General features: G+C 37.0%; 2 pseudogenes; one reads left to right on the top strand and one right to left on the bottom strand.

Moving 5' to 3' along the window:
• The first annotated feature begins 10,301 nt into the window (after nt 1–10,301).
• Nucleotides 10,302–10,388, top strand: LOC124972721 (uncharacterized; annotated as a pseudogene).
• A 1,592-nt stretch (nt 10,389–11,980) lies between these two features.
• LOC124971310 (transcription elongation factor SPT4-A-like) lies at nt 11,981–12,334 on the bottom strand (annotated as a pseudogene).
• Nucleotides 12,335–12,824: the final 490 nt, after the last annotated feature.

Raw genomic sequence — 12,824 nt, 5'->3', positions numbered from 1 at the left:
CCTATTCTACTTGATTGGTTCATTTAAGGTTTCTCTCTTTCATTCAAGTTTGGTTTGGGTTGATTTTCAGTCCTTAATCCTACTTTTCCTGAATTCTTCTTGCCCATCTTCCTTCATCTGTCTCCAGAAAGGCTAATGCAAGGAATCTTCCCTCTTCTTGTCCTGGAGTTTCCAGGAAGGACTAAATCTGATGCGCTCATTTGAATACCACCTGCATCTAAGTCATCTTCTGAAATTTTCTTACTCTATTTTATGCTGATTTTGATGGCTGAAATTGCAATCCCAGAGCTCCTTGTGGTCTTCCAGAGAACTGATTATGCATGAAAGCACATCAGCCCTTCTAGCATTTTATTTACTCTAAATATGCTGTTTTGTTGTTGATTGTAAGAATCAGATGCAAGAAATACCTTCCGTGCCATTTTTTATAATAACTACATCTATTTTATTAAGTTCATTGAATCATGTTTATCCATTGCAGAAAAGAAATCTGGTAGATCAGCTTTAAGTAACCAAATGTTTGACCAATCTTCCAAATAACCTTATAAGTGACATTCGAGGAAACAGTTGTGACTAAGAAAATGTATCAGAGTGTTCGATACATGATAGCCATATAAGTTGTCTTATATTCTCTAACCAGAAAATATTGCATTCTAATTAAACCACTATTAAATGACCTTTACTGCTTATAATTTGAAACTGGTACTCCTACATCTCCACCTCAACTATCTGTGCGGATTAAAATAATCCTTCTCACCCTTATCTACATATCAAAGCACAGAAAGCATCTCCAAGATGTCAGATTGACCTCAAATTTCTTAAGTCTATTTTGGAGGTGGGGTAGGGAGCAGGAAGACTAGGAAGGTTATGCTAGGTGAAGAAGTATAACCTTTTTTTTTTTTTTTTTTGGTACCAGGGATTGAATCCAGGGATGCTTAACCAGTGAGTCATATCCCCAGGTCTTTTTATATTTACTTTGAGACAGGGTCTCGCTAAATTGCTTAGGGCCTTGGCTAAGTTGATCCTCCAGCCTCAGCTTCCAGAGCTGCTGGGATTACAGGCCTGCGCCATCACGCCAGTCAGGAGTATAACCTTTTAAAACGAGCTTTGTATAAGCAAGAAAATGAAGAAGAGGAAAGTAGGTAGATTGAGAAGATGAGGCTAAATCCATGAAAGACTATGAGAAGAAAAAGGCAAAGGAGTAAAGAATAAAAGAGAGCAAAGGTGTTGGAGCAGGAAGAAATTGGACAATTAGAGGAGACCACAGCAAGAGGAAGTAGGCATGGGGAGTGATTATATTTTCAATCGATACTTCTTTATTACTTGGATTATATGGAATGATTATCTCTCATTTACTGTGCATATTTGTGTTGATATTCAGAAATATGGAGCTCTGATCTCCAACATTTTGAACTCCAATAATATAAAATCCAACACAAGATAATGCGCTATGATGAAAGCAGTTTTGCCCAGGCAATTCAATCACAATATTGGCAAGAAAAGAGGTAGTTTGAGAGGGAAGAGGCAATGTTGAGTTTGGGGACAGAGTTTATTTGAGGTGGTGGCAGCATTTCAGAAGAGAGAGATCCTGGCAATAACAGCAAACCAGCAATTGGAGGGTTGGTGAGAATTTGTGGCTAGCAAGTAAATAGGAGGATTATCAGCAGAGAATAGATAGTCAAATCCCAGGGAGTTAGTGCAGACAAAAGACATATACTGAAAGAATGCATACGACTTATGGACTAGAGTACAATGTGGAGCCATCAAAAGAGAAAGATCATTCAAATGATATATCAGTGTTTTTGTTTTGTTTTGTTTTTAGTACTGGGGATTGAACCTAGGGGCCCTCAACCACTGAGCCATATCCCCAGTCCTCTTTTATGTTTTATTTAGAGACAGGGTCTTGCAAAGTTGCTTAGGGCCTCACCAAATTGCTGAGTCTGGCTTTGAACTCATGACCATCCTGTCTCAGCCTCCTGAGCCACTGAGATTATAGGCATGCACCACCATACCTGGCCCTTCAAATGGTATTCTGAACACACAATTAGTACTATTCTAAATGTTGGGAATACAAAGATGGCTAAACTATTTTCTCTGCCCTTGAACATACAGCATAGTCCAGGGAAACAACTATTCTGGCAGCTACTTGCAATACAGATTATAATGCACATTCATGACAAGAACAAAGTGGACACAGAAAATGCATACTCATACAGCACTTGATATGTGCATAATGAGTTGCAAAGGCTGCGCATGGTACTGAGGGCATAGTTCAGTGCTAGAGCATGCGATCAGCGTGCTCAGGGTCCCAGATTCCATCCCTAGCACCAAAACAGTATAAATAAATAAGGCTTTGTGTATTTATTTATTAAATCTGCACAAGTACATCATAAAGCAGATACTGTCAGCTCTCTGTACCCACAGAATTCAACCAACCAAAGAAAACTGGGGGAAAAATTATTCCCAAAAGTTCCAAACGGCAAAAGTTAAATTTGCCATGTACTTAGTATTATGCTGAATTCATGTAAATGAATTGATGTGCATGATTGTATTAGGTATTATAAGTAATCTAGAGATGATTTAAAGTATACAGGAAGATGTGTATAGGTGAAATGCAAATAGCCATGTCATTTTGTATAAACAACTCAAGCATCTTCACATTTTGGTGTCTGCAGTGGATCTTTGGATAGATCCCTCATGGTTACTGAGAGACAACTGTGTAAGAACACCTTGCTGACTTTATAGATGAGGAGATCTTGGCACAGAGAATTTAAGTAACTTGCGTAATATACCATACCCTTGAACTAGCAAAACTGGCAGGTACTCCAGCTTAAGAATGTTTACACATACCCACCACACTTTAAAAGAACAAAAAATTCAGAATGTGAGGTGTTTGGCTTGGTACTGAGGAATGTATTGGAAACTTGTCAGGTATTCAAGGTTGGAGAAAGGCATTTTAGACACAGAGAAAGTGTGTTACAGAAGCACAAAACCATGCCACGGAATAGCAAATTCAGCTAAAGAAGTTGGTACAACCTGGCTATTAATATGTCATCCTGTTTTGGAGCCTAGCCCTGATGGTCCCCTAAGAAAATGCTGCTACTGTATTATTTATAGATTTATTAAATTATCAAAATTATTTCCTATTCAGTTGGGGTTCCATCAGCCTTACCTTTAATTAAATGTTATATAAAACTGTCTTCTCAATCCCAGACTTTTTATAAAACTGTGTCCAAATAAAATAAAGGTAGAAAAGCAGAGCAAAGTTCAAAATTAAAAAAAAAAAATTAACACAACTCAAAGCGGCTTGGCTTATTTTGATTTATACATTAATTAATGTTACCTGTCCAGGCCCAAAGCACCTCGTAGACTCTGCCCAAACAGAGCTGGAAAATTGCAGTTCTAATTCAGCATGTAGCTGGTGTGTCTGCCTTCCCTTGTAACCTTTATATACCAATTACCACTTCCAACTTTGCCTCTTGAGCCATCATTTTCCATCCTCCCCAGCTAGTCCTGTCATCTCTTCCCCTTTCCTGTTCACATTTGCTCAATTTCCTTTTGTAAAGGAGCTCTTCCAAATTCCCCAACCATTCTCAATGACAACCAACAGCACCAGCAATGATAAGTCGCAGAATACAAAACTGGGAGGTTGCTTTCTATGCTGATGTGTGACAGAGCAATGATTATATTTCATTTAGCTGACTAGTACAGAGATGAGGTTGGAGATTGGCTGTCATACCAAAGTTTAGGTTCTGAAAGATTTTCTATTGTCATAGGGAGGTTTTGCATGAATTTCTTTTTGATTTTTCCTTTCCCCTCCGAGAGGGCGGTGGAATGAAACTGTCCTGCTACATCTTTAAGCTTTTTCCTCTTTTTCTGCTTCACCAGTCTTGTTTCAACAAATTGAATTAGAGATGAATTTGTTGTGTTTGCCTATGGAAAAACACTGCTTTAGAGTAGCAGCAATCATCAAGAGAGGAGAGAGAGGATGGCTTGCATATTTATTATACTTCCAAATGACTCATATGCTAATAAAATGAATGCCTTCGGGTCAGTTGAGAACCTTCTGCATAGATTAGAAAAGGATTAAGACCAGCAATTAATTTTGTAACAAGGATAAGTGAAATGGGAGTTTTTCTTAAGGGAACTGCTTTTAGAAAGGGTATTCAATTCATTCCCAGTTTCAAGTTTCCTTTTGTTACTTTTACCTGTTGGCTTTTAAAAACTCAGAATTTGTTCTCCTACATTCAGCTGACCTTATCCTTGTGTTATATATGTTTGAGTTCAATAAAGACTGTGTTTTTATTCTCAAGAAAGACGAAGTCTCAGGGGAGGGGTATCACATCATATTGCAAGTATCTGCTTATTTAAAGAGCAACAGGATATAGGATGTTTCTGTGGAACATAGGAAAGCCACTTAAAGTTTCTCGTGTAAGCCAAGCTTAACTGAGTTAGCCAAGAAAAGTGAAGTGTAAGGCAGTAATTAAAAGTGCATGCTTTAGATATCCGGGCACAGTGGTGCACACCTGCAATCCCAGCAACCTGGAAGGCTGAGGCTGGAGGATCACAAGTTCCAAGACCAGCCTCAGCGACTTAGTGAGGCCCTGAGCAACTTAGTAAGGCCCTCTTTTGAAATAAAAAATAAATAGGGCTAAAGATGTAACTCAGTGGTAAAGCATTCCTGGGTTCAATCCCCAGTACCTCCTCCCAAATATGTATGCTTTGGGAAAATGCAGAGAGATGACCTTAGTATATACATCCCTTTGTAAAAGCAACAAAAATACTGGAAATTGGTCAAAATTAACTTTTTCAAAACTCTGGAAATCAAATGCTTGCAACAATCCAAGGAGTATTTATTTAAGAACAACTGCTGAATCCTCATAGAAACAGCAGGGTTTGTGGTATTATAACTTAACTTACTCCCAGGCCTTGAAAACTAGTAGCCTCACATACTTCATACCTGTGAGCACCGACAGTGGCACGCATTCAGGAGACAGCCTGGATTTGGAGCTTCTCAAAAACTCTCGTCTTCAAACCATTTACATCATTTTGTCCTGTACAGCAGTTCCCTGGGCAGGCAGTAGGGAGGACCCATTCATAGGGTGTTACTTGATTCGACATCCTAGCTTCAGCTCACTCCATAGGACAAAGTATCCTGAGGCAGTTCTTTACCATTTCAGTTGCCAAAGTCTTCAGTGTAAGTTCAAGCAATCAGAAGGCTAACCAAAATGGAAAAAGAAGATCTGGGGAAAGACATGTCCTTTAAGACTTTGAAAAGCTCTGGCACATTACCCAAGATCTAGAAGTCTATACATGTGAATGACTGTGGGTGTGCCCCTCAAAGACTTTGAAAGACCCCAATCTCTTGCCTTGGGTTTGACTTGAGGACCCCTGTACAAGCAGAAGGAAAGGCTAAATAAAAATTTCAAGAACATTAAAGGTATACTCCAATATATAAACAGATGTTCTCAGAAAATAAGAAAGAACTATTGATTTGAGGCATTTTAAGATCTATGTTCAATCACTAACCAATCACTTATGGTCACTAAGCAAACAGAATTCAGTGCCTGGAAATGACATGAAATACAGAAATCACTAAATTAGTCCATAAAAATTACTAAACAAACAACATCAATAACAGCAACAATAAATCCTAGAAAGGGGAAAATCTGATTTCCAGAGCTGCCACATTATGTTATTTTAAACGTTCAGTTTTCAATAACAAAGCTATTGCTAGATGTACACAGAAGCAAGAAAGTGTGGTCCTTCCCTGGGGAGTAGGGGGAGGAGTGAGTAGCCAATACTGTTCCTGAAACAGTCATGATTTTTTTATTTACTAAAAAGAACTTTAAATCCACTATTTTATATATATATATATATATATGTATATATATATATATATATACACATACACACACACACACATATGTGTATATATATATATACATATATATATATAAAGAGAGAGAGAGATTGAAAGAGAGAGAAAGAAAATGCTGAAGAAAACATGTCTGAAGAAGTAAAGGAAAATATGACCCCAATGACACATCAAATATCAATAAATACAGATAAATTATATTAAAAAATAACCAAATTGAAATTCTGGAATTGAAATTTCAATAAGTAAAATTAAAATAATTAAAGTTTCAATAATTAAAATTTTTAAAAAATCACAAAACTGTCTCAAGAACAGATTTGGGAAGGCGGGAAAAAGAATCAGCCAGCATACCCGAAGACAGGGAATTAAAATGACCCAGTCTAAGGAACAAAAAGAAAAATGACTAAATGCCTTAGGGATCTATGGGATCTGTGCAATACCACCAGACATACTTAAATGCATACCATGGAGATCTCAGAAGGACTGAAGCAGCAGAAAGGGCCCAAGAAATAATGAATAAATAATGGCTGTAAGTTTCCCGAATTTGATGAAAACCAGTCTATGTATCCAATTCCAAGTAGGATGAACTCAAAGAGAACCATACATAGAAACATCATAGTTAAGCTCTTAAAAGACAAAGAGGAGAATGATGAAAATAGTAAGAGAATAAATAGCAACTTATCATGCACAAGGGATTGTCAATAAAAGATTGTCAATAGAAGAACCAATTTCTCAACAGAATTCATGACGCTAGAAGGCAGTGGCCAGACATATTCAAAGTGCTGAGGAAAAAAAATGATCAACTGAAAAGTCTATATCCAACAAAATTATTCTTCAAAACAAAAGAAATAAAAATACTCCTAAGTAAGTGAAAACTAAGAAAATCCACTTTTAGCAGACCTGCCCTACAAGAAATTCACATGAGGAAATAAAGACTACTGGTGTAAGTAATTAAGTAAAGCGATATAATTTTAAGTAAAGCAATATAAATGTAGTTTGTCTTTTCTTTTCTTGCCTGATTTAAAATACAATAGCATAAAGCAATAATTATAAAAAAAATTGATGGGCTTATATAACACAAAGGAAGACAGGAATGGAACTATGATGAAAAAACTATATTCTACTGCAAATAAGTTGATATTAATTAGAACCATATTGCTTTAACTTAAGATCTTAATTGTAATTCCAAGCAGAACCATTCAATCACCAAATCATCTAAATATACAGGAAAAAGTAGGAGAAAATTTAGATGATATACTAAAAACAAACAAAGAAAACTAATGAGAAAGAACACAGTAATGAAATCATAGAGCAAACAGCAATATAAATGTAGAAAACAAATAGCAAGATGCTAGACCTAAATTCTATCAACAACTATGTCAACATCAATGGAATAAATTTCTGAACAAAAGCAGAGATTGGCAGAATGGATTTAAAAAAATAAATACACATAATTCAACTATTTATAGTCTGTAGCAGATATACTCTATATTCAAACATACAAACAGGCTGAAAGTAAAAAGAAAAAGAAATATATGCCAGGCCAACAGTAGCTGAAATGGTAAAAATGAAATCAAGAACTTTTAGTTTCTTTTAATATCACACATAAACACTCCTATGAAAGTTTTCTCTTTTAAAAAATTTTCTTTTTGGTGTTGATTTCTACCTTAGTTGAATTATGTTCAGAAAATATGGTATAATAAAGTTCTTTAAAATTTGTTAACGACTGCCAGGTGGGGTGGCACGTTCCTATAATCCCAGCTACTCAGGAGACTGAGGCAGGAGGATCCCAAGTTCAAGGCCAGCTTCAGCAACTTTGCAAGACACTGTCTCAAAATTAAAAACAAAAAAATTAAAGGATGGGAATGTAGCAAAGTGGTAACGAACCCCTGACTTCAATCCCAGTACCAAAATAATAATAATAATAATAAATTGTTCAAGACTGATTTTGTGAATTAATACATGGTCAGTAATTTTTTAATTGTCTATATGTGCTTGAAAAAAATATGTGCAGCCTAAAGCAGGAAGGATAGGGTAGATGAAACGCTCTTTTCACACCCATTCTTTATTAATCAGAAGAAAGGATATAGATTTGAGGGACCTGTCAATAATCAAGAGGAAATAACCAGAAGGCAAGAATTCATATAAAACTGGAGTGGTCTGGACAGGGATAGAGGTTTGGAAGTTGTTAGAAAAGGCCTGACAATTAATGAACAGAGAGTGGGAGAGATGTAAAATGAGTGCTATCTTGGAGGAGTAGATAGGTCAACAGTGTCATATCACAGGGGGTTCAGTAAATTTGACTCATTCATCCATTCAGCAAGCCTTTACTGAGCATCTATTAGTTGTCAGGAATTATGTTCATTCTAATGGTTGACAAGAATACAGCCTCTCACAGATTCTTTCTTTGGGCAGAATGTGTACTCCATATCCCTGCATCTGTAAGCAGTGAGACTCCAGGTCATGGACAGGATGTGGAATGGAAACAGATGATCTGCATTAAAGTTTTAAAGGCTCTGACCTCTTGAGGCTGTTACGAATGTGAAATGTAGTCTGGTCAAGGGACACTAAATTTAGGTAAGACAGCCCAGTACAAAGGCAGGCTCCCATATTCTACAAGCACAAAGCTCTGCTTGCAAACAGTAAAGGCCACTAAACCTTTTCAAACCAGGCATCCCAAGATTATTGCATTAAAGTATGGCACTGATTTAGAAAAGTTAGAAACTTGAGTTGATTAATAACCCAAAGGGTGCCTAGACCATGGAACTACATTGTAATATTCACAAACTTGTCCTCAGCTGTCACAAGGATCAGAGGACTTGGATTAATTGATCAGTGCTTTCTTTTTCTGGTAAGAAAACCTACTTGGGCAACTAAAATAAGATAGGAGATTGTCTGAAAATGAAATGATTTTAAATATCCTACCATAAAATTAGGATATTTGGACCTCTGAGATAATTAAGAGCCTGTGACCTGTTTTCTAGTACTAGGCTGGTTTAGATTTGTTGTGATCACAAATAGGGTTTCACAGTAGACTCAGGGTAGGACAATGACATCCAGTGAAACCCTATCTCTCTCTCTTCTTTTTTCTTTTTTCCCCTCCCTCCCTTCCTTCCTTCCTTCCTTCCTTCCTTCCTCTTTCTTCTTTTCTCCTCCCCTCTCCTCTCCTCCCCTCTCCTCTCCTCCCCTCCCCTCCCCTCTCCTCTCCTCTCCTCTCCTCTCCTCTTCTCTTCTCTCTTCTTTACTGATACAGGGATTGAACCCAGGGACCCTTAACCACTGAACTACTTCTCTAGCCCTTTTTTTATATTTTATTTGAGACAGGGTCTCTCCAAGTTGTTTAGGGCCTCTGTGCTCAGCTAGTGGAACCCTGTTAGTGGTAATTATTGACTGCTTTGGGCAGGTACCATGTTAAAATTGAAAGGAAAAACAAAACCTTCTCAATAAGCTTATGGTATATAAGGGAAATTCAACAATTACAGTAGTTATCCATTTATCAACTTAATATCTAGTTAACAATTCTATTAAATTATCTTTTCAAACATATGAATTTCTTTTTTTTGTTTGTGTGGTTTTTGTTTTTTGAACTGAGGATTGAACCCAGGGGTAATTTACCACTGAGCTATATCACTCGTCCTTTTTATTTATTTGTTTTATTTTGAGATAGGGTCTTGCTAAATTGCTTAGGGCCTCACTAAATTGTTCAGGCTGGTCTTGAAATTGTGATCCTCCTGCCTCAGCTTCCCGAGTAGACAGAATTATACAAGCATATGCCACTGCACCCTTCTCAAATATATGAATTTCTTTAATAAGAAGGTTGATATTTTAAAAGAAGCAACTCAATATTTATGTGATGCAAATATATATTTATGTGATATTAAATATATACACATATATAATTTTTAGAAAATACTCACTACTTAATAATTTGAAAACCAGGTCTGGAGGAAGAGGGGAAATGCTGGGGCATGATTTGACCAAATTTTATTGTTATATTGTGTACATGTAGTAACATGAAACAATAAATGCCACCATTATGTGGAACTATAATTCACCAATTAAAAAATAGAGAGGAAAAAAAGGAAACCAGGTCTGGTTAGGTATTTCATGTTATGCTTCATATTCTCTGCTGGGTGTTTTGTGGTGGTTTTGTTTTATTTTATATTTTTATTTTTGCTCTTCTGTAATGATATCACTGAGGTCTCGGTTAAGTACTCTATTGTTGCATTCTAACATGAATTAGTAAATAACAAATAATATGCATTTATCATTAGTAATTCACCAATTACCTATTACATGGTCATAAAATAAGGATTACTACATAATACTCTATAATTATATTATAGCAAATGTATATTTATCATTATGGGAATTTTCTGAGCACAAAACCTGTTGTTAACCTTTAGCAGAATTATATGTATATGCAATCGCTTCTCAGCCTTTTGGCTAAGATCAAATGTAGTATCTGTTCTTATCAGTTTAATATATATATATATGCATTTTTCAACATCATAAAATAGAATGAATAAATTATTAGCTAATATGTCATTTATTTCCGATGTCAAAAAGAAAATCAATGACCTCAGTATCAGAAAATATAAAATTTAAAACCCTTAAGGAAGAAAATTGTTTAGAAAAAATCAATTTCTGAAAAAAACAGGTGAAAAATGAAAAAAAAGTTCAGGAACTTCTAGTCTCAGGAGAATATAGCAGATAAATCACACATGAATTAGTTTAGGGATTAACTTTATTCTCCACATTAAGGATAACTAAATATTTTTTAAACTGTAAATTATTAAACCAAATGGACTTTCTGTCAATTCAGGTAGATGAGCATATAATTTTTTTTTTTTGGAATTTTACCTGTTATAAAATTTGTTACAGAATTTCCACATTGCTTCATCTTTTTATTTTTGATACCCAAGGGTGCCTAACCTTTGAGCCCCAGCCCCAGCTTTTCTCACTAGACTCTTTACAGCCTAAGTTTCTGAGGCTGACTTTGAACCTGTGATCCTCTTGCCTCAACCTCCTGAGCTGCTGGGATTACAGGCATGCGCCACCAAGCCCAGCACATTGCTTCATTTCTTAGCACAAGAATCCTGAGGTGAATAGAGTATAATCACTCTCATTTATGATGAACTTAAATCAAAATGGGGATACTAATAGGATTTCTGTGGACACTTAAATACATGAGAATTTACAGTAATTTTTAAAATTTTAAAACAATCCACCTTGGCCAACATAGTTACCCAAAGCCCCCTACCAAGCTAGAGAAGGAAAGGCCAACTTCCCACAGAAGCACAAACTCCCAGACAAGACCCAGGAGCCACCTGAGGCTGGAAGGTCTCCAGAGAGGGGAATGTAAGACGAGGATAAAACTGTCCAAAGGTATAGGAAGATCAGTAAAAATAAAGACACAAAGAAGGAAAAGAAGCAGTGTGAAACAAAGTCAAGGGGCGAAGAACACTAAGAAGCTTCAAGATTTCAAGAGAGACTGATAATGCCAGGTCTAGAAGGCAGGCTATAAGCCCTAGACTATAGGACTACACTGAGGGGTTACTGTGCCTCAGAACAGCAGACCTTCCAATGAAACTCAAGCAAGTACACTAGGAAGGCTGCACCCCTGGAGGCTGAGACAGGTGACAAGAGCAGAAGAGACTCTGCTGTGCTGGGATGTTGCTTACTGGGCAAGTGAGCCCTTATTGTGCCGAGATAAGAGAAAGGGAGAGGGAGACCAGTCATGTGTCATGGTTTTAAGAATTTTCCAGTGGTTCATGTTAATTGGAACTTAACCCAAAGTATTGCTCATGGGCAAGGGCACAGCCCTGGACATGGGCAGGAAAACTGGCACCCTTTCCCCTCAATTCAGTCTCTGTGAACCCTCCGGCCCCAATCCCTCCACCTCCACCAGTAGTCCCAGGGTGAAATGGCCTAGAGAAAGGATGGGCTGCTCTCTCAATGGTCTGCTGATTCTCAGAGTTGGAGGGCAAGGAATATTTGAAGTTCTGTTTGTTTAGTTCCACAACAATAACAACAACAACAACAACAACAAAAAAAAGCAGAGGAAGGAGGTGGAAAGCAAAGATGTTGGCAGCCTGCATCTTGCTAGGTCTTTACAGCCATGTCTCTGGATTTGTAGGCCACTCCTTGACTTTTCAGCTCCCTCACTATTCCTTGGGGCAGGCAACCAGTGACTGACACTGCATATATACCTGGCTTAAAGTTACTGACTCCCTGCCACTTGGAGACCCAGCTGTCCTCTGGACTTATCATCGCAATGATTCCATCAAAGGAAGAGCTGGTGCAGTCGTATACCATCTATCAATTACCTTTCATTTGTAGGTATGCTTCACAATTATCACAGCCATCATATTCAAACTGGTCTATTGTCTTGACCAGCGAACACAGCAGACAAGCTCACAGATGTCGCAGGTCCTTGGGCACAGTCTCCAAGGCCATCCTCTTGGATATGAAGAACAGCTGCGGACGTGGCCACAGCCTCCACACCGCAGGAAGTAAACAGTTCACCTGAGCATATAATTTTAATATTAAACAATAGACAGTCTTACTAGAGGACATGATGGTTCAAATTTTAGGAAACTTATTCTATATGAATTCTTCCTAATGACAAAAAAGTCGCTTGATCCTGGTTGCCACATTTTATCTTAAACAATGCTATATTTTTTCACACTTCCAAACTCTTTGGAGATAGAAAAATATCAATTGAAAGAACAGAAAGATTGGCAGCATAGATCTCAAATGCATACTGATCTCAGTGAAAGTGAAAAGCACATTAAATTAGTCTTCAATACTCAAAATTTAAATCCAGTATGAAAATAGACATCATGTTATAGAGCATTAGCAAATATGAAAAATGAAAAATATTATCATGCTCTTGTTGAATCCATAAGTTTATGCTTTCAGCAAAACTATAAGTTAGCCCTCAGAC

This window comes from Sciurus carolinensis, chromosome X (genome assembly GCF_902686445.1).
Source record: "Sciurus carolinensis chromosome X, mSciCar1.2, whole genome shotgun sequence".
NCBI lineage: Eukaryota > Metazoa > Chordata > Mammalia > Rodentia > Sciuridae > Sciurus > Sciurus carolinensis.
The sequence above is the reverse complement of the archived record's forward strand: the minus strand, read 5'-3'. Positions and strand labels throughout refer to the sequence as shown.